Source organism: Populus alba, chromosome 1, assembly GCF_005239225.2.
Source record: "Populus alba chromosome 1, ASM523922v2, whole genome shotgun sequence".
Taxonomy (NCBI): Eukaryota; Viridiplantae; Streptophyta; class Magnoliopsida; order Malpighiales; family Salicaceae; genus Populus; species Populus alba.
In genome coordinates, this window is record NC_133284.1 from 21515230 (window position 1) to 21538724 (window position 23495).

A 23495-nucleotide genomic window follows, 5' to 3' on the forward strand; every position below is an offset into this window, starting at 1 on the left:
CAACAAATAATAAGATATTTTTAAATTTTTTACAACTTTTTAAAAGTGTTTTCTACAAAAAAAAAAAAAGCATTTTCATGCAAATCAAATCAAATTTCTCTAGTTAAAAAGCATTTTTATTGACCAACTTTTATAATAATAAATAAATACAAGAAATTTTAAAAATAATTTTAAAAAATCACTTTTCATAAAACAAACAATAAAATACTTTGTTTATCAAAATATTACTCACCTTTTTATGCACCAACAATGCCCATAAAGCACCAATACTGCCATCCATTGTTTTGATAATCTATTTATTTATTTATTTGAAGTTTGTTTGATATTTTTGGAATCTTTTACAGTCAAATACTCATATAACTTATATTATGAGATCTCTCTCTTCACTTCGCATCAATAGTTAATGAAATTAACCTTTTTTAGGCTAATTTGATTTTACAGGTCTTCTTTTCTTTCTTTCTTTTTCTTTTTTTTTTTCTAGCATTTCATAGCCGAGTATTTGGTATTATAATAGTGGTTATTTTTAAAGTATTTTTTATTAGAAAAATTATCAAAATAATATTTTATTTTTTTAATTTTTTTTTACATTAACACATCAAAATAATCTAAAAATACAAAAAATCATTTGAAATGAAAAAAAAATCAAAATTTTTAAGAAGCACAACTGAGCCACAAAACAAAACGGCATCTTAGAGTTTTGTTCTACAAGTAATAGATTATGAAAAAAAAATATTATTTGAATATTTTTATAGCCTCAACAATTAGTTAATTAATTAATTTTAAATCACTTGTCATATTACAAGTAATTAGGCAATGGACACGAGACAGAAAAGAAGACATTCATGATTATGTTTAGAAATGATGTACAGGAAAAAGTGATTGTCTATGTATTTTGTTTTTTATTATAATGGACAAAACATAATAAAATATGAAAAAGTCAATTTTACCTTTAATATGTATTGTTATTAAACTTTTATATATATATATATATATATATTAGTTTATTATTTAGAGTCAAAATTAATAATATTACAATAACTCTAGTTATAAAACTAGGACTAACTTGATGGGCTACCGTAAAGCTTGAATTGGTCTGAGTTTAAGAAAAAATAAAGAAATGATTGACTCAGCTTGACTCAATTAAAAACCCACATTAAACCAAGATAAAACATGGGTCAAATACCCGTTGATTTTTTTTGAGAAAAACTTGTGGTTTAAAACAAGGTTTATTTGATTAGTTATATTTTTTTGGTTAGTCAAGTGACCCTCCCGACCTGTGATTTGAATGTTGTCTCGGGTTAGTTTCCAAGTTGGGTTTTAAAACCATAATAACAAATACTTTTATCCATACGTTTACTTAGATCGATCTGTGTTAACCTTCCTAGTCAACACTCTAGTCAGATTTTAAAATTATGATAATAACAACTTCTATTATTATATTGATCAAGGTTAAGCCAAGTTAACCCTCCTGACATGTGACCCAGATTTATCCCGGGTCAATCCCCGAGTCAGATTTTAAAACTATGATAATAACTACTTTTATCCTTACGTTGATCCAGATCAATGGTCAACCACACTTGTGACTTAGGAGTTGTCCTTAATTGACAATTGAATTATATTTTAAAATTATGATAATAACTATTTTTATTGTTACACTGATTCAAGTCAACCCAACTCGTGACCTGAGCTATGCCCTAGATCGACACCCGAATTAGGTTTTAAAACTATGATAATAATAACTATTTTTGTTCCTTCTTTTCCAAGACAGTAACTAGACATTGCCTAAAGAAATAAAACGATATAATTAGGATAAATAAATCTTAGGTAGATATATTCTTATCACTTTTGGTGGGTTATAAATTTTATATTTTCTTTATGTTTTCTGTTGTCTTTTTCTTTAAAGTGATCCATCCAATAAAGTAACTAATACGACACTGTAAGTTACTTTCTAAGCATCATAATATTTTTTGTGACAAGACAAGTAATTTTTGATAATCTTATTTAATGACAATATTTTTTTAAAAAAAATAAAGGTCATAATCTGATTATAATCCCTTTCCAATTGAATTGTGAAACATAAAATGTGAACTTGAAGTTGTATTCTTGTTGACATGGTTAAAAATAAAAGGAAAAAAAAAGTGAATAGGAAAAAAATAGAAGAGAGAACCATTGTTTTGCTGCTACTTTTCTTTTAGATAAAACTAGATACCATGCCCACGCGATGCCGCATGTTTGTGGCATGCTTGTGCGCTTTCGTGGGTTTGTGGAAAAAATCATAAAAAAATAATAAAAAAATCATATGGAGAAAAATTATTGCAATCCACAATGTTTTCAAGGAAAAAATTACAAAGCTAAATTCTCAACCAGCTTAATATTAAAAATATAAAATCGACAAAGATAATTTTTTTTAAAAATCATAATAAAAAAAATGGAAAAAAAACCATGTAGGGAAACACTATAGTAATCTATAGTGATCCATGAAGAAATCTACAGTTGTAATTATCAACCAGCTCAATATTAAAAATAATAAAATTGATAAAGATAATTTTTAAAAAAATCATAATAAAAACAAATTATGTGGGGGAATATTGTAACAATCCACAATGTTTTAAAGAAAAAAACTAAGAAGCTAAATTCTCAATAAGCTCAATATGAAAAAAAAAAAATCTACAAAAACAATTATGAAAAAAAAATCATAAAAAAAGGAAAAAAAAAAAACCATATGGGGGAAACACTGTAGCAATCCACACTGTTTAAGAAAAAAAAACTACAAAGCTAAATTCTCAACTAACTCAATATTAAAAAAAATAAAATCAACAAAAAAATATGAAAAATAAAACAAAAAAAAATGAGAAAAAGAAGAAGATAATTTTGGGAAAAAAAAGCAAAAAAAGAAAAAGAAATAAAAAAGCAAAAACATGTGGGAAAAGTTAAAGCTAAATTCTCAACCAGCTCAATATAAAAAAAAAACATTTGACAAAGATAATTTTGAAAAAAAAAACATGTGGGGAAACACTGTAACAAAACAAATACCATATAAGGAAATATTATAGCAATCCACGGTGTTTTAAAGAAAAAAATTACGAAGCAAAATTCTTAACCAGCTTAATATGAAAAAACAAATCGACAAAAATCATTTTGAAAAACAAAATCATCAAAAAAAGAAAGAAAAACCATGTAGGGAAACATTGTAGCAATTCATAATGTTTTAAAGAAAAAAAACTTAAATTTGATTCCTTTAACTTGGATGAAAAGGGTAGTCTTGATGGTACTAAAAAAGCACAGGTGGTGAAGGATTTACATGCAAAGATTCGACAACAAGTAAAGAAAAAAATAAACATTATGCACACAAGGTTAATAATAGAGGATGGAAATTGGTGAGGTTTGAACCCAGTGATTGGGTTTGGGTGCATATGAGGAATGAAAGGTTCCCTGAACAAAAGAGATCAAAGTTGATGCCTCGAGGAGATGACTCTTTTCAAATCATAGAAAAGATTAATGATAATACCTATAAAGTGGATCTACCAAGTGAATATGTTAGTGCTACATTCAATGTTGTTGATCTTTTTTTGTTTGATGTAGGTGATGATTCGAGGTTGAATACTTTTGAGAAGAGAGGGAATGATGTCATACAAGCACTAAAGGATACGTGGGCTAAGATACATGGTTCAATTACAAGGTTTAGAGCTAAGAAGTTTAAAGAGGCTTTCAATTGATTTCTTCAAGATACGTGGGCTAACAAAACTTGAATAGGATATTAAATAATGAGGAGCAAGTCGTGATTAATCTTATTCATGTTTGATGTGGACCAGCCCAGAAACACCAGCATGGACCCATTACATGTTCCCAATGGTCTAATAACTTGGTCCCAGACAAAGACATTGAAAGAGGCATTGAATGCATTGGTATTAAAGGTTTCCACCAAGTCAGAATTGAAAGGTTGATGTGCATCATGGGAATTATAATCCATCTCGTAAAGCTGAATCTAATATGCAAGAGGATTCATATGGTCCAATGACAAGAGCGAGAGCGAAACAACTACAACGGGCCTTGACGAATCAAATTGCAATGATTGAAGCTGCGTCGGAGTTAAAAATTAGCAATCAGTTTGAAATTGGTTCAAGGGTGCTTATTTGCCTACAATTGGAACTTGGAGATGGGAAAAGCCCTTAATGGTTCTTTTCATGCTGGGCTACTTGTATTTGGATTGATAATGCAAGTGAAGGAATTGATGCTGTTTACGGTCAGAACAGTAGATGGATTTGAACCCGAATTTGAAGTCATCCAATGCATGTGAAAACAAGATTTATGTAGGTAAAATTCAAGTTCAGAACGTGATCTTTCTATATTGTCCAGCCATGATTGCATTGGACTTTTGTGTCAAAAGTTATGGTTGTTTTAAATTTAGTCTGCATATGTTTTAGAAATGTCAAAAAAAACGTCTGTTAGTTAAATTTGTCTACTTGCTTTATTAAAAGTCTAGTTTTTAGGCTTGACTTTTGTCATGTTGAATTCACCTAACTTTGGAGGGATGTTCCAAAGATAAATATGTATCAGAATATGAAGAAAACACTTTTGGCCAAAATTGAAAAAAACTTAATTCAGAGAATTAAGAGTTGTTCTTCCAATTTCGTTTTTGTGAAGAACCCTACCTGACTTATCACTCTTCAATCACAAAGAGTGTGGCGTCGAAATCCTAGACTGATCTTTGTGGCGTCCAGATCGACTTATCAAAGTATCATTCTAGTCTACCCTCCATTTTATTTACTTTCAAATCATTACAATCCAGCCTAAATACCAAAAGAAAGACAACACAACCAGACCCATCCTTCATTCATTTTCATTAGAATCATTGTTGCCGATTTTGAATCATTCACGGCACATCAAAGGTCCATTGGAGTATCAAGAGGAAACCCTAGTACATTTTATCCATGTGCAAAAGTGGTCCAATACAACCTTATTTGGGCCATGAAGTGAGGACAACAAAGGAAACAAAATAATACTACTACAACTTGGAAACAACATGGGTGACTACCTTTTCCTTTTGTTTCTAGGATAAGGGGCTACATGGAAGGCTATAAATAAGCCTTGAATCAGTTCTATAATATTTTACTTCATTCTCTTCTTCTCATGGCAGAACAAGGATTTAATATTAAGGGTTTTATTTTTATTTTGATAGCTATAGTCTAAGGCTTTTTTTTTTTTTTTTTTTTTTTGGTAAGCTGACTTATGTATTAAAAGAAAATGATACAAAGAATATAATGGGCATACCCAAGATTTACAATGAGGACAGAAACGAAACCCAACAAATGGCTACAGGCTAGCCACAACAAAACAAAAACTTGGACCAACTAGATATGCTAGGGGTACAAAAACAACCAGCTAAACATCAAATTAAGAGTCCATGTTATTGACCCTCCAAAGTCTTTGGATCCTTATGTTTTCATCTGTTTGTTGAACATTCCTTATCAAAACAAGCTTATCGCGAATGATACATTCGATTTGATCAAAAAACCAAATTCGAAGCTTTAGACACATCTGCAAAGATCCTTGCATTCCGTTCTTGCCAGATACAATACACTGTAGCTGCGAAACCCAGTTTACGAGAAAAGTTGACGAAACTTTTTCCATGCCAAGAGACAGTGGTCAATCGAATCCATTCATCCAAGCTTTTTGTCATTCTTGGAATGTCGCATCTATCACAAACATTCCACCATAATGCTTTCGCAAAGGAGCATTCAAAGAACAAGTGGTTGTGATCTTCATTATTGCAGAGACAGAGTGAGCACCTATTGGGACCATGAATACCAAAACCGATGAAGTCTATCCTGCGTTGAGAGTTTCCGTTGGATAGCCACCCAAAGAAGAAATGCATGTCTTGGGACAGCATTCTTGAACCACACGATGTCATGCCAATCAACCATTTGATGATGAATTCTTAGTTGTTCCCAAGCTACTTTGACTGAGAAACTCTGATTTGGCGAATCCAACCAAACAATCTCATCCTTTTGCCCCTTAGGAGTAGAGGTGGAAGGAATAGCTTCTAAAATGGGGTGCCAGCCAATAGCATGAGTGATAGGAATTCTCCATTCTAAGTTATTAATCAGCACGTTCACTCTCGCGTTGTGTTCCATACCTGAATCATAGATGAAACGTTCACCGTAGGTATCAGCGAGCGGGCTGTGTGGATGCCAATTGTCAAACCATAGAGAGGTTGTCATTCCATCTCCGATGACGTGCTTCATCTTCGGCCATGCTAAGGATCTGAGCTTTAGAATCTTTCCCCAAGCCCAAGAGCAGCTTCCTGTCGCCTTGATTGTCCAGAAATTCCTACCTCGCAAGAGATTGGATCTGATCCAAGTAGACCAGATTGAGCCATCTGAGTCATTGCACAAGTTCCAAATATGTTTCAACAAGGCAATCTTGTTCCATTCTGCTATCCTTTTTATGCCTAGCCCCCCCTCCTTTTTTTGGAAGACATACCTGATCCCAAGCCACTTTAGCCCTGGTAGTGCTCATATCTGAACCTGACCAAAGAAAGGATCTCATAATTTGCTCAACATTTTTCACTACTTCCCCAGGTAATAGGAATAGAGATGCCCAATAGACCTGGATGGAGAATAAGACTGAGTTAATCAGTTGTACTCGCCCTGCGAAAGAGAGTGTTCTACAGGTCCAATGTCGAACTTTGGCGGTAATTCGATCCACGAGGCCCTTACAATTAACAGCCTTTAGTCTGGACGAGATAAGAGGCACTCCCAAATATTTCATAGGAAGCTCCCCCTCTCTAAACCCAAGAATACTGATAATCTGTTCCCTCTCAGCTCCTAACGAACCGCTCAAGAAGATGTCACTTTTGTTTGGATTTGGATATAGACCTGATAGAACCTGAAACTCTGTGAGTACATTTTTGATCATACGGATTGAATGTACATCCCCTTTGCTGAATATCATCAAGTCGTCGGCAAAGCAAAGATGAGAAATTCTGTCCTTCTTGCATCTCCAGTGGAACTTGAAGTTTTGGTTGGCACTCATATTGCAGAACAGCCCTGACAGGATTTCCATGCATAGGACAAACAAATATGGAGATAATGGATCACCTTGTCTCAGCCCTCTCCCCCCTTGGAAGTAACCCGCAAGTTCACCGTTGACGTTGATTGAGAATTGACATGATGTAACACAAACCATGATCCAATCAATGACTGTTCTAGGGAATCCCATTTTTATCAACGTAGCATCAATGAAATCCCACCGAACAGAGTCATAAGCCTTCATCAGGTCTACTTTCATAGCACAACGAGCAGGACCCGTAGTTGTGTGATAGCCTTTCATTAGTTCCTGAGACAAAAGAATATTGTCGCTGATTCTCCGTCCAGAGATAAAAGCTGTTTGATACGGACCTACTAAGGATGGTAAAACAACTTTCATTCTCCCAGCTAGAATCTTCGCGATGCATTTGTATACTGTATTGCAGCAAGATATAGGACGAAAAATCTGTCAACCTCGTAGGATTAGCAACTTTAGGGATAAGGGAAATGGATGTAGCATTCATTTCTTTAAGCATTCTACGAGTCTGGAAGAAGGAGCTAACAGCGTTGATTACATCTTCCCCCACTATGTGCCACATTCTTTTGAAGAAACCTGCGTTGAAGCCATCTGGACCAGGAGCTTTGTTGTTTTTCAAACTAAACATAGCATGCTTAATCTCCTCTCTTGTGACATCTTGTGCTAGTACATGCTGTTGAGTTGCCGACAATTTGTAAATAATTGCCGATTGCATCACTTTCCTCGTTCAGGACCCTAGGCATTTGTTTCACTCCCAATACACGCTGGAAGTATGCAATTACTTCTGATTTGACTGCCTCGTGTCCTTCAGCGACTTCTCCATCCTCCCTTGTAACCGAGAGAAGCTTATTTCTATTCTGTCTACCATTTACTGATTTGTGAAAGTAGCTAGTATTCTGATCCCCCAAGCTAAGCCATTGTATCCTTGCCTTTTGTCTGAAAAAAACACTCTTCCGCCCTGACAGTAGAAGCATAGTTACGAACAGCATCTCTTTCTCGCATACGCAATGTTGGATCCTCAGGCGCTGTATGCAGAGCTTGTTGAGCCCTATCCATGTGATCTTTTGCATCTTTGACTCTATCGGAAATATTGGAGAAGTGAGTCTTATTGAAATGTTTAAGTTCCTGCTTTAGCTTCCTTAGTTTGCAACACAGTTGATACATTGGACACCCTCCTGAATGCTGATCCCATACTTTCTTCACCAAGGGCATGAACTCGTCATGATCCATCCACATATCGAAGAATCTGAATGGTTTCTTTATGTTCTGAACATTGCCAGTGACTTTTACCACCATGGGAGAATGATCTGACATACCAGCAGGCAAGAATCTCGCTTCCGACAATGGGAAGCGCATATTCCACTTCTCATTCACAAGCACTCTATCTAGTTTCCGCATAATCATATTCTCAGGACATTGGTTCGTCCAAGTATAATGCATACCTGAATACCGAAGATCATCCACTTTCGCTTCACGTATACATGTTTCCAATCTGTCCATATGACCAGCCCACGTAGAAGACCCCCCTAACCTCTCTGACTGGTTGCGGATAGCATTAAAGTCGCCCATAAGAATCCATGGGGTTGACTCCCATCCATCACTACGACTCACAATATCAGACCATAAAGCCTCACGTACAGATGCATTATTGTCTCCGTAAATGATTGAAGTATTAAAACAGATATTGGTAGCTAATATCATGACAGAAACATGGATAGCCTGGTCTGACATTCCCAGAACATCCACCTTCACCAAATCAGCATTCCAACAAACCCAAATACGACCACGACAAGAGAAATCATAATTATACAAGAATGACCAATTACGCAGAAGAAGTTGCGAAACATTATCTTTATTCCTGTCTCTAACCCGAGTTTCAACCAAACCAAAAAAAACCATCCTCTCTTGATGGATGAGCTGACGCAGTTCTGAATGCTTTATGGGATCATTCAAACCTCTAACATTCCAACATCCAATAATCATAGGGAAATAGAGAGGAGTACCAAACATCAACACACGGATTACCTTGACTTGCCCCCCCTCGAGGAGCCAGATTTCTTACTCTTCTTTGAAAAGCCTGGAGAACCCGTTTTCTTTTTTTCTAGAGAGTCTCTAGCCTTGCTAGCTAACTGATTAATAAAAGTTTCCCCGTCAGAAGAAATCGGACTTTGCGGACTTGTTGGGATCAGTGACGTCGACTCCTTATCATCATCTTCCTTACCTGTACCACCTCCCATAACTCCAATATCAACATTCACCTCATGACTAACAGGGTTCATGGTTGCATTACAGATGGTTGAACTTTGATCTAAAGAAGTACATGCATCCCCTTCCTCCGGCACCATGTCTGCTCGTAAGCTCTTCAAAATAAGAGGAGAGGTAGGATTTTCATCTTCATAACAACCAGCATTGGGCACATCTAATGTCGCAGATTCATTCGTATTACAATCAGCACTCTGTAAAGCAGATGCTAAACAACCATTCTCATTACAATTAAGCTCTTTAGATGCCAAACAATCATTCTCACCAATCGTAACACCCTTATTTCGTTTACCAACTACCTGCCATTGAAGCTGATTCTGCTTATTATCTGCATGTTTAGAGTTCACAGCTCCTATTTTTCCTTTTGCCCTCTGCCCCCATTGTACGATCATCAACTTTACTGGTAGCACATATCGCTGTGGTATGTCCAAAGACATTGCAATTATTGCACCTTGAAGGAATCCATTCATAATCCGCTGAAATTGTTATGAATAACCCATTTGGACAGCGAAGGTCGTATTCCTTCACCAGCGTTTTCGAAGCTTCTATCTCAACGCAAACTCTTGCGTAGCTAAGCCTTTTACGCAACAATGTAGTAAGGTCAGCATGAAGGGGAACCCCAATAGCACTCGCTACATAACTCAGCCCCTTAACAGTCCAATACTCAAGAGGAACATTGTAGAGCTTAACCCATACCGGAACTCTATCCAGATCATCTTTCAAAAATTGCATGTTCGGATGCCAATGTTTAAGCACCAAAGGTCTGTTGGCCATGTGCCATGGGGCTCTCTCCAGAACATTAGTGGCGCGATCGACAGAATCAAAAGTGAAGAGAAAGAATCCATTATCAGAAGATAAAACTTCGGATAGACCGTGGGAGCCCCATATTCTTTTAGCAATAGAATTAACAACAGGATAGGGTAATTTCTGACCCACGAAATGACCAACTAGAGTGGATTTCCAAAGTTCACAGCCATCCTCAAACACATCAAGTGGAGGAGCTACTGTCACACGACCATCAGTTATTGCGGGGGGAGCAAAATGCAAGTTACGGACTGGATTCATATCAAGGGACATCCTACCCTTATTTTCATCAACATCAGAGCCCTTCAAAGCATTTAAAAAATTCAATTTGGGGCTAAGGTGTAGCTGTTCTTGTTGCTTAGACCCAACCTTCAACTCATCACCTATAGAACCCAACACAGGATTCATGTCATGACTATTTAGCATGTCTTGGAGCTCTAATTGTAAAGTATGTCCAGATTTAACTCCATTGTGTTGTTCAATGTCAGAGCTAACCATTGGAACAAATTTGACAGCAGAACACAAAGACAATTTGGCAGCATACAAATACTAGAAAAAACTCAGTCCAAGAAGCACTAATAAGCGACCAGCACTATGATTGGAACACCGATCAGTTCAAACATCCCAACGGTTCAAAGGAAGATACACATGTTATGTATAACATATTCAAAAATCAGCACAGTTTAACGGTTGGATCGCCGCAGATCTTAATTATACCGAAACTGACCTGAGAATGACGACCTTCTGTTGAACATGTAGACAACGTTGCTGGAGGCTTAATTTCTAATCTCCACCGTTCAGAATGTGTATCATAACCCGATGCATCACATATCCAAAAATAAGCTTGATCCAACGGTGGAAGAAGGAGAAATATGCCGGCGGCTCTGACTATTCCGAGAAGGATTTCTCCAGAAATATTCAAATGGCTGGCTTCCGCAGGAGGAATCCAATATGGACGATCCCTCTGGACAGAATGTAGCCAATATAGATGTTCACAACATACCAAAAAATAGTCTGGATCCAACGGTATAACAAGGCAAAACGGGCCGGCGACTCTGACAGCACTAGGGGGTTTTCCAGAAAATTTCAATTGTCCAGATTTCTTAAACGGCGGAAGCTATAGTCTAAGGCTTGTTTGGGCTTAATTAATACTTTGTTTTCAGCTAGGATCCAAGGCTTGTTTGGATTAAGTTATGGGCTTTTCAGTTTAGGGTTTTGGGCCAGTTTTGAGTGGACCTCATATAAGTCCACATAAGGGGTCCATTAGGGTTAATTTTTCAAGAACTATTTAAACTCATGTAAGCCAAAATTTCAGCAGCTTTGATGACTATTATTCTGAATTTTTTAGTTTTAACATGTGAAAGTGATTCTTGCATTCTTCAGTTCTTAAACGAATTGAATCTGACTTATCGAAGATTAACTGGTTTCGTGGCGTCATTCTACTCATTCCAATAGTGTTGGTGCCTTGGGGCAGGTTTTCATTGTGTCACACTCATATCAGACCTATTTCGGCTTTCTGGGATCAGATCTCAATCTTGATTGTGCGTTGCGTGACCATGTGATCACGAGGTTCGCATTAATGTTCAAGAGTGGCTTATTGGTGGAACCAAGACCATTATATAAAGATTAGGAGAAGACGACTAGATTCGGAAACTTTGACCTTTCGCTACCCTTTTTATCATAACTAGAGATATAGGTCGTATTTTGAGGTGATTCTAGTTGGGCTAGAAACTAGACTTTCATACCTTTCCAACGATACATTGCATGGCTTCTAATTCTTTAAGACGAGAGAGAACCATTCGTTTAAAGTTGGGCTTTACTGTTGCTAGATAGAATGAGAAAATAACTGAACTTGTCTTATTAAATTAGTTGGGCTGTTAAACTTACTTTATCTTGTGAGGAAACACTTGTTTAGGTTTTAGGCTTGTTTATTTTATTTATTTTAAATTAGTTTGGGCTAGTTTTAGCTTGGGTTGGTTATTATTTAAATTGGGTTTATATGTGACTTGTAAAAACAAAAAAAAAATGAAAAAAAGGTAAATTAAAGTTGGAAATGACTTCACCATCATTGCCAATTTCTGAATCGACAGGGTCACAGTTTTTGAAAATCGACAGCAACACAGTTTTCTGCTGCCATTTCTAAATTAGCAGCAACATAGTTCTTTGATGCTGATTCTGAGTTGGCAACGACACGGTTTGGTTGTCGATTTCTGAATCGACAGTGTCATAGTTTTCGTTTGTTGATTTTTGAATCGATAGAGACATAGTTCTTCTTTGTTGATATCTGAATCGGGAGAGTCACATTTTTTGCTGTCAATTTCTATATCGGCAGCAACATTGAAAACTTAACAGAAATTAGTGTTGGATTAACCTATCCTGGGGGAGAATTGGAATAGAAACCAGCCTAAGATAACCCAAAAGAGGAACAAGGATAAGGTAGAATAACCCCCAAATACCCCAACACACTTATAGGAGCTATAAATACAAGGAGAGATAAAGGGTGACCCTTTCTCTTCCCAAAGACTAGTTGCAGTAGTTACATGTGTCAAGCTGCATGCTCTTACCCCTCTGCCTCCTCTCCACAGACAACCAGACCTAATCTAACTACATGCCCCTCCATTAAATGTGTGAGCTAAAGGAAACCTAGAGGGTGAGGTTAGTGACTGAATTCATGGAAGAAGAAAAGGTGTCGCATGCCGACCAAGCTGTAAAAGAAAAGAAGAGGAGAAAACCAGACAGAAAAAGAAAGAGACACCTCTGAAACTACACTTGGAATATATTAAAAAGCCATGAGTTATGAACTAGAACACCTCTCCACTGTTCTTATGACTTTGGGACTTAAAAGAAAGAAGAAAACCATAAGAAAATGGCCTACGATCCTTACACCAGCTGTAAAGGAAATCTAGTCTAGAAAGACAGACAAAAATGGGGTTGGTTAGGGGAACACTAGTCCCATAACATTTAACAAAAGAAATGAACAAATTTTGAATGCATAAACTTGGAGGGATGACTGGCCATAAAGAGGGTTGAACAACATGTAAATGATGTTGTTGAACTCCTAGACCATATTCAAACTAAAACAGAATGCATGGGGATGATTGATGCTTTGGTTTTTCACACATGATGGAGAACTTACATGAAAGGTGTAAAGAAATGATGCAATGCATGAAGTGTGTAATTCTACTAGATTTTAAGAACAAATTGTATGCTGGAACTGAAAGTTCATGCTTGAAATTGTGTGATTCTGTTAGATGATAAGAACATATTGTATGCTAAAACTGAATTGCATGTGGTTGTTCATGCATGAAATTATGAGATTTTATTGGATTTTTAATAACAAACTGTGTGCTAGAACTGAAATGCATGTGGATGTTTCTTGCCAAATTATAGAGTCTACAGCGAATCAGGTGTTCTCTACCGAATTATTTTTTCTACAGCGAATCAGGTGGTTGCTGGCAAATTATAGTGTTTGCAGCGAATTAGGTTTTTGCTATTGAATTATAATGTCTGTTGTGAATTAGTTTTCATTGCCAAATAGTGGTGTCTGTAGTGAATGAGGTTTCACTGTCGAATGGTGTTGCCTATAGCAAATAAGTTTTCACTGCCTAATTGTGTTTTCTGCTATAAATTAGTTTTCGCTGCCGAATGGGGGTGTCTGCATCGAATCAAGTTTTGCTGCCGAAGGTATGGCCTACAACGAATAAATTCTTGCAGTCGAGTTGTGTTGTTAGCAGCGAATTAGTTTTCACTGCCGAGTTGTGTTGTCGGTAGTGAATCAACATTCGTTGCTGAATTTGCATTGTCTGTAGTGAATCAGCATTTGTTACCGAAATGTGTTATATGCAGCGAACTAGTGTTCTTTTCCAAAACGTGTTGCCCACAGCAAATCAGAGTTCATTACTAAAATTGTGTTGTCTCTAGTGAAGTAACGTTCACTACCAAAAATGAGTTGTCTGCAACGAATCAGTGTTCGTTGTCGAATTTCTTTTATTAGCTGTAAATCCATTTTTACTAACGATTCTGGTCACTAACGAACCATTTTTCGCTCACTAAATTCTGCAACAGATTTACGTATTTAAAATGGTGTTGTGATTAAGATGGTTTTTTTTATGTGATGGTAATATATGGAACAATGGAACATGAACTTGTGTAAGTTTTAGACATACGTAGTGACAAGTTGTGTGTGATTACTGAATACAAATGTATGGATTTGTGGTCATTGATGTTTTACATTGTGCATCTGGGATTAGACCTTCAACAAGACAAGGACACCCTACGGATGGAACAGGTAAGTGATTTTCACCTTCCTCTTTCATAATGCTAATTTATGAAAGGCTCTATGATGAATGTCACTGTATTGTGTTAGTGCCAATACCAAGCTATCAAATAAGTAAATGTTGATAAATAAATTATTAGCTACGGCTAATGGCATCCAAAATGGATGACCGGGATATATAATTTATTAGCTTCGGCTAGAATGGATGATCGGGACAAATGACTTATTAGCTTCGGCTAATGACATCCTGAGTGGATGATCGGGATAAATGATTGTTTAGTTTCAACTAATTGCATCCGAATGGATGATCAAAGCAAATGATTGATTAACTTCGACTAATGGCATCCGAATGAATGACCTGGACAAATGACTGATTTAGCTTCGGCTAATGACATCCTAAGTGGATGACCGAGATAAATGATTGATTAGCTTCGGCTAATGGCATTTGCATGGATGATCGAGATAAATAATTGATTAGCTTTGGTTAATGGATAACTAGATGGATGGGTGGGATGAATAAATGATTAGCTTTGGCTAATGAAATCCTAATGGATGACCGGAATGAATAAATGATTAGTTTCGGCTAATGGCATCCGAGATGGATGATTGGATTGTGTTGATGATTAGCTTCGGCTAATGGCATCCGAGATGGATGACCAAGTTGTTTTGATGATTAGCTTCGATTAATAGCATTCGAGGATGACTAGGTTATGATTGTTGATTAGCGAGAAGGATGACCAGGTTGTGTTGATGATTAGCTCCGGCTAATGGCATCAAAGATGGATGACCGGGTTGTGTTGATGATTAGCTTCGACTAATGGCATCCTAGACGGATGACCGGGTTGTGATTGTTGATTAGCTTTGGCTAATGGCATCCAAGATGGATGATCAGGTTGTGGTTGATGATTAGTTTCAGTAAATGGCATCCTAGATGGATGGTCGAGTTGATTATGATGATTGACTTTGGCTAATGTTATCTGTAAGAGATGACGAGTTGACTTGTGTGGTTAGTTTTGGTTAATGGCATCCGAGACAAGTGACCGAGTTTAGATATTGTGATTAGTTATGGTTAAAAGCATCTAAGATGAATGACCGGGTTAAGGTAAAGTGATTGACCCTGACCAAAGATTAAAATTTGGTCCCACCATTCCTATGGAGGGGTTAAGGCATATGAATGAGGATAATACATCTAGCGAAGTAATGAGGATTGCAAGTGTATTTGAGAAGTGAATGAAAGAATGTACTCACCTTTAGTTGATAACGAAAAATAACGATAACATCCTTCTAGTTATTATTATTATGTTTATTGTATCATTTTCTTTTAATACATAAGTCAGCTTACCAAAAAAAAAATTATTATGTTTAGATTATTTACAATTCTTGCATCCAAGTTGTTTTTGTAATAGGGGCATCATACAATCAAGGTAAATAGGAAAACCATTTTACGAGTTCTCATATTTTGAAAGGTGTTATGTAATAGTTTTTCTTAAGTGTTATGTTGAATATTTGCCTTTAAGCACTTTTGTAAGGACTTGTAATGAAAACTGTATTGGAACATGGATGTGGATGTGCAAACATGTAGATATGATGTTATGAATATATTTATGTGGTATTCTTGTTTATGTGGATGTTGTGTTGAGAAATCACATGAGGATTGTATGAAAGGAGGTATTATTTGTGTAAGATTGTCGTTCGGTACTCATGTATAAACTCGTGTTGATAACGAGACTAGAATAGAAATGTAAATTCATGAGTATGTCAATATGATGTAATGTAAATGTATGGATATGTAAATATAATATTATCGGCATGTGTGTTGAGTATTTGTCTTATGGGAATGTCGATTTAAAAAAAAAAAAACTGTATATGTATGATGCCATGATAAGGAAGGGAACCTAATTACTAATTCATAGAATGTCATTATGAGAAGTACCAAGAACAAAAAACAAAATTCCACTGCTTTTCGCTTGAAAAAGTCAGGTCGTTACATGACCTATTAGGAAAACTAGGGTTTTTGGCTTGGGGTATAAATACTCTTGAGAATAATTTTCAACACACCTTTTTGCCTAATAATATTTTGATTTTTGCTAATCTTTGGTTGTCAATCTAGGTTCTTGATTGAACTTTCAACTTTTCAAAGAATTGACCAATCTTTGTTGTGAATTTATGCTCTTTTGTTCGTCTCTAGGTGTAGGTATTGTGATTGAGTTGGTTTATAGTCTTATTACCTTGGAGCAGGTCTTCCATTGTGATAAGCTCATCCTATTTTCAGCAAACCTGGATTAGATAGATCTTGGGTTCATGAATTCCATTAAATTATGCTAGGGTTCGCATCAAAACGATTGGCTTCGGCTAATGGCATCCTAAAAGGACAACCGAATTTGAGAGTTATGAGTTGGTTTCAAGAATTGATGCGTTCATGTATATTATGTTTTGTATATACCAAGTATATGAAAGAACTATAATTGCTATGCTTTAAAAAGAGAATAACATTAATTCGGCTAGTGATATTCGAGATGGATGACCAGGATTGAGTATTGTAATTAGCCTTAATAATTGATGAATTATTATGGTGGTATTTACATAAGTAAGGAGAAATGAAAGAATTATGCTCTTTTGATCCATGAGTGAAATGTAACATTAATATTGCTTTATTATGTTTTCAAATTGCCTATAATGATTGAAATTACCTTATGCTGTAACAAAACATCATACCAACATGGTGCGTAAAGAAATCCGTTTCGTGGCTCACTCATTTTGAAAATAACTATATATCTACATGTTATGGGTGATATGAGTTATGTACAAATAGACGTGTTAATCGTTCAATTAGTCGTCCAACCCTTTCGTAAAGACTTGCAATGAAAAATTGAAATGGAACACGAATGTGATTGTGCAAACATGTAGTTATGACATGCATGAATATACGTATGTGGTATTCTTCTTATGAGGATGTCATGTTGTGAAATTACATGAGGTCAAGATAACAAAAGTACTAGTTGTGCAACTTGATGTTTGACATTCTTGTATGAACTCGTGATGATAATGAGACTAGAACATGAATGTGAATTTATGAGTATGTCAATATGATGTAATGTAAACCTATGAGTATGAAAATATAACATTATGGGCATGTGTATTGAGAATCTGTTTTATGGGAATGTTGATTTATGTTATCCTATGTGGATAATGAGACTAAAACATTAATGTGAATTTACGAGTATGTCAATATGATGTAATGTAAACCTATGAGTATGAAAATATGACATTATGGGCATGTGTATTGAGAATCTATTTTATGGGAATGTTGATTTACGTTATCCTATGTGGATTGTGCCTTGTTAATGAATGGAATGCAATTATAAATCTGTAGAATGATATGGTGAAAAACATCTAGAACTAGATGATTTAAACAAAATTCCATCGATTTTAACCTTGAAAAAATCAGGTCATTACAAATGGCATTTGAGATGGATGACTGAGTTGTGCTTGATGATTAGCTTTGGCTAATGACATCCGAGATGGATGACGAGTTGTGATTGTTGATTAGCCTCGGTTAATAGCATTCAAAATGAATGATCGGGTTGTGGATGTTGATTAGTCTCGGCTAATGGCATCCGAGATGGATGATCGAGTTGTGCTTGATGATTAACTTCGGTTAATGACATCCAATATAGATGATCGAGTTGTGATTGTTGATTAGCCTCGGCTAATGGCATTCAAAATGAATGATCGGGTTATGGATGTTGATTAGTTTTGGCTAATGGCATCCGAGATGGATGACTAGGTTGTGGTTGATGATTATTTTGGTAAATGGCATCCTAGATAAGTGGCCGAGTTTAAATGTTACGATTAGCTACAACTAAAACTATTCAAGGTGGATGATGGGTTAAGGTGAAGTAATTAACCCTGACCGATGTTAAAGTTTGGCCCCACAACTCATTTGAAGAGATTAGGGTGTGTGAGTGAGAAAAATACACTTAACAAAATAATAAGAGATGTACAATGCATATAAGAAATAAAAGAAGGAATCTATCCATTCTAAGTTAATAACAAAAAGTAACGACAATATACTTCTAGTTGTTTATTATTATGTTAGATTATTTACAATTCTTGTATCCATATTGTTTCATAACAGGAACATCACACAATCAAGGTGTGTAGGAAAGCCCGTTCCAGGGGTTCACATATTTTAAAAGGTGCTTTGTAATAGTATGTCTTTGGTGTTATGTTGAATATTTTCCATTCAACACTTTTGTAAGGACTTGTAATGAAAATTGTAATGGAACACAGATTTGGACATGCGAACATGTAGATACGATGTTATGAATTTATTATGTGGTATTCTCTTTTATAAGGATGTTGTGTTGTGAAATCACATGAGGATCGTATGAAATAAAGTACTAGTTGTGTAAAATTGATGGTCAGCACTCGAGTATAAACTTGTGTTGATAACAAGACTATGACAAGAATGCAAACTTATGAGTATGTCAATATGAAGTAATATAAATGTACGAATATGAAAATATAATATTGTAGGCATGTGTATTGATTATCCATCTTATGAGAATGTTGATGTACAAAAGTTATATCCATAAAATGTCGTGATAAGGAAGAGAACCTAATTACTAATTCACAGAATGTCATTGTGAGAAGTATCGAGAACCCTAAAAAACAGTCCACCGATTTTGGCTTTGAAAAAACCGGGTTGTTACATTATTGGTATAGAAATGTGTTTGGAATGCTTGAAAAGTATAGATACTTGTTTCTTTATTTTTTTTTCTATTAGTTTTTTATTTTATTGTTTGATGTTGTTCTTTGAAGCATTTTAGGATGTGTTTGATCTTGTTGACGTAATAAAAACCTTCTAGTTAAGTTAGTTTTTGATAAAATAATTTTTGTTTTCTTGAGTTTTCTTGAATATTTATGCCTATAACATGGTTTACTAACCAAAGACAAGTGCAGGTAGATCTCAAACTAGAAAACAATATATGAAGGTTATGAAAGGAAGCTCGCATCAACACCATGGCTGTTGTATGACAACAAACACTCAAGGGGCTCGTTGCTCCCAACATGGAGAATCAACCATTATGCATAAACATCAACAACAATGCCAACATGTAAGGTTTATACACCTACTGCCAATATTTAATTGACTTGCCAGAGAAGACTCTCATACTCATCTCAAGGAGTTCCACATGGTTTGCGTTGGCATGAAACCATATGCAGTTGATGAAGAACAAATTAAGTTGAAAGCTTTCCAAACTTTAAAAGGGGTAGCAAAAGCATGGCTTTTCTCCATTCTCCCCGGTTCCATTGGAACTTTGAATGACACAAATAAGATTTTCCTTGAAAAGTATTTCTGACACGACCAAAAGATTGATGTATTCTCCCAAGTGCAGGAGTGTTGAAGTAATAAATAATCCGATAAGACTAGGGTCGAACCACAGAGAGGTTGATTGTATAAATTATAAATAACAAGACAACAACAACAACAACAATAATAACAACAATAATAATAGTAATAGTAATAGTAATAATACTCAGTACGTGGTGTTGTTATACCTGAGAATGATCTAAAAGATCGGGTCACAAGTTTCCAGCCTATATACTAAGTTTATGAAAAGATCAAAGAGATATATTATATAATATAAACAGAATGTAAATAATAATAATAATACTAATAATACTAATAATACTAATAATATTAATAGTAATAGTAATAGTAGTAGTAGTAGTAGTAGTAATAAAAAGAAGAGGAGGAAGAAATTAATGAGAACTTTGAGATGGAAGATTAATGTAAGGATTAAACAATGATAAAAACAAATGTCAAGGTTAGAGGATCCACCAATGGTATTTCAAACAAGTATAGTATAAACTCTTATTACTCAATTTGGAAACCACACATGAAGGAGGTTTCAATTGGATGATTTGTCATTAATAGCTCATTATAAATTGTTAACATGATCATATTAATTATCTTATTTACATAATACCAAACTTTTAAATATTGTCAGGAATTCATGATGTTAATTGATGTTAACAGCAAATCAAGTTCCCTTCATAACCCAGGTGTAGGTAATACCATACGGTTGGGCTATGAGAGTGCCAAGCATTTGTTGTACCAAGTATTATACAACACAAATCTAGATTAACCATTTAACAAGCAAGGTATTAAGAATTAGTAAGATAAAAAGATAAGACATGTTAATAATAAACATTAAGGTCCATGTTGAGTTTACACCATACTTATTCTTACACCATTAGTGTTACCTTTTCACCTTGACATAATAAACTTAGCTAAACATAATGAAAAAGAGAAACATAAATAAACAAAACAAGAACATAAAGAAAATACAAGTTATCTAAGTAAAGGAAAGGAAATGAAAAGCATAAACAAGATATTAATGAAAGCAAAACTTAAAAATTACCAAAAAAATATAAAGAGAGAAATAAAGAGCATGAACTTGATCTGAAAAAACCAAGCCCTAAAATGCATGGCAAATGCCTCCTTTTATAGACCAAAATTCGGAATTATTGATTTGATAAATAATTGTTGAGTGGGTGGCCAATTTTTGACTTGGTGAAAATCTTTATCTTCTTGTCTGAATAAAACAAAAATGCTACCATCCGAACTGGGTCCACTGGAAAACATGAAAGTTGTAGGAAATTGACTCAGATTTCTAGGAAAAAAAATGGAGGTCATTTGGACTTCTAGAACTCCAAATATGGGCCAAACACTGAATAGTGTTTGGGCTGCAGGACAAATTCGGACTTCTCCGTTGTTGCTATAATTTGGACTTGAAAACGGCCTTCTTAGATTTTAATGAAAACATGAAAGTTGTAGGCCTATGTCTTACTGAATCTGTGTAAAAATTTGAGGTAATTTGAACATCTAAAACTCGAGATATGACCCAATTACCGAACAGTGTTCTAGTTTGGATTGCACCAACATCTCTTTTCTAAGTTTCACCCTCTTTTTATCTTCACAAATTTCAGTAGTTGAATTCATCAATCAATCCTTTGATTTATGTGATAGGCTTGCATTTAAGATGAATATTTACCATATATTAGGGCATTTTATAGTATTAGACTTGTTATTATAAAACATGATTTAGTTAAGGAGTTATTGATACTTTAAGTGTAAAATGATGATATAAAACCTTGATAAATATGCACTTTTAAGTACTAATCAATTTCCCAATCTCTTGAATTGCCAACATAAGGAAAGAAATATGTGGGATTGGTAGCCAACTTGAAACAATTTGACACGCATGGAGACTTCCCAAGCAAACAAGTAAATGAGGTAGGTATTGCTAAACTTGAGAATAAAGTTAATGATCTTACTTCTCTTGTGCATTCTTTGTCTTGTGAAAATGTACAGCAAGTAAAAGTTTATGGAGAATCAACCACTATGCATAAACATGGACAACAATGTCAACTTCGAGCTCAAGTTTGGTTTAATACATTCACTGTCAATATTCAATGGACTTGCTGAAAAAGATTCTCATGCTCATCGCAAGGAGTTCAAAATGGTTTGTGTTGGCATGAAATCGAACGGAGTTGACAAATAACATGTTAAGTTAAAAGCTTTCCCTTTCTCTTGAAAAGGGGCAGCAAAGACATGAATTTTCTTTATTCTCATAGGTTCCATTGGAACTTGGAATGGCATGAAGAAGATTTTCCATGAAAAGTATTTCCCAGCCTTTCGAGTTGCCAACATAAGAAAAGAAATATGTGGGATTCGACAATCTCATGGGGAGACACTCTCCGAGTATTAGGAAAGATTTGAGTTATTATGCATTCAATGCCCTCATCATCAGATACCTGATCAACTGCTCATTCAATACTTCTTCTGCTCATTGATTTGGCAAGTAGAGGGGCATTGGTAGATAAGATACTCGAGGCTCCACACCAATTGATCTCAAATATGGCAACCAACTTTAATCAATTTGGCACTCGTGGAGACTTCCAAAACAAACGAGTTAATGAGGTAAGTATTGCTAACCTTGAGAATAAAGTTAATGATCTTACTTCTTTTGTGCGTTCTTTGGCTTGTGAAAATGTATAGTAAGTGAAAGTTTGTACCATATGCTCTTTACAAGGGCATGCTTCGGATATGTGCCAAACAATGCAAGAAGATTACATTGAACAAGCTAATGCAGTAGATGGAGTATTCAATGGACAACCCCCGTGTAAGTATGATCCTTTATCCAACACGTACAATCTCGAATCAAGAGATCATCCAAACTTATGCCATAGGAACCCGCCTCAAAAGGTTGATAGTTCCATCCCCATATGGATTTCAGTCCCAATAGAATTATGAAACGAGACAACCTCCTGCATTTACAAACTCTAATGTATGGGGTCATCAAGTGATGATCTTCGCGAGATGATAAAAACTTTGGCTTCTAATTGACACGACCAAAAGATTGATGTCTTCTCTCAAGTGTAAGAGTGTCGAAGTAGTAAATAGCCCGGCAAGACCGGGGTCTAACTACAGGGAGGTTAATTGTATAAATTATAGACAATAATAATACAACAAAAACAACAACAACAACAACAACAACAATAATAATAAAAAAGAGGAAGTTGATGAGAAATTTGAGATGGAAGATTAATGTAATTATTAAACAATGATAAAAACAATTGTCAATGTTATAGGATCCACTAATGGTATTTCAAACAAATATAATATAAACTCTTATTATTAAACTGGAAACCACATACAAAGGAGGTTCCAATCAGATGATTTGTCATTAATAGCTCATTATAAATTGTTAACATGATCATATTAATTATCTTATTTAAGTAACACCAAACTTTTAAATATTGTCAGGAATTCATGATGCTAACTTATGTTAAAAACAAATCAAGTTTCTTTCATAGCACAGGTGTAGGTTATAGCATATGGTTGGGTTATGAGAGTGCCAAGCATTTATTGTACCAAGTGTTATACAATACAAATCTAGATTAACCATTTAACAAGCAAGGTATTAAGAATTAGTAAGATAAAAAGATAAGACATGTTAATATTAAACATTAAGGTCCATGTTGAGTTTACACTATACTTATTCTTACACCATTA

The 23495-nt window shown here is 35.1% G+C and overlaps 1 non-coding gene across 1 annotated transcript; it reads right to left on the reverse strand.

Moving 5' to 3' along the window:
* Nucleotides 1-22125: 22125 nt before the first annotated feature.
* On the reverse strand, nt 22126-22232 carry LOC118035591 (small nucleolar RNA R71). The gene has a single exon (XR_004685199.1). It is a non-coding gene; the product is annotated as a small nucleolar RNA R71 (small nucleolar RNA).
* Between the last annotated feature and the right edge of the window lie 1263 nt (nt 22233-23495).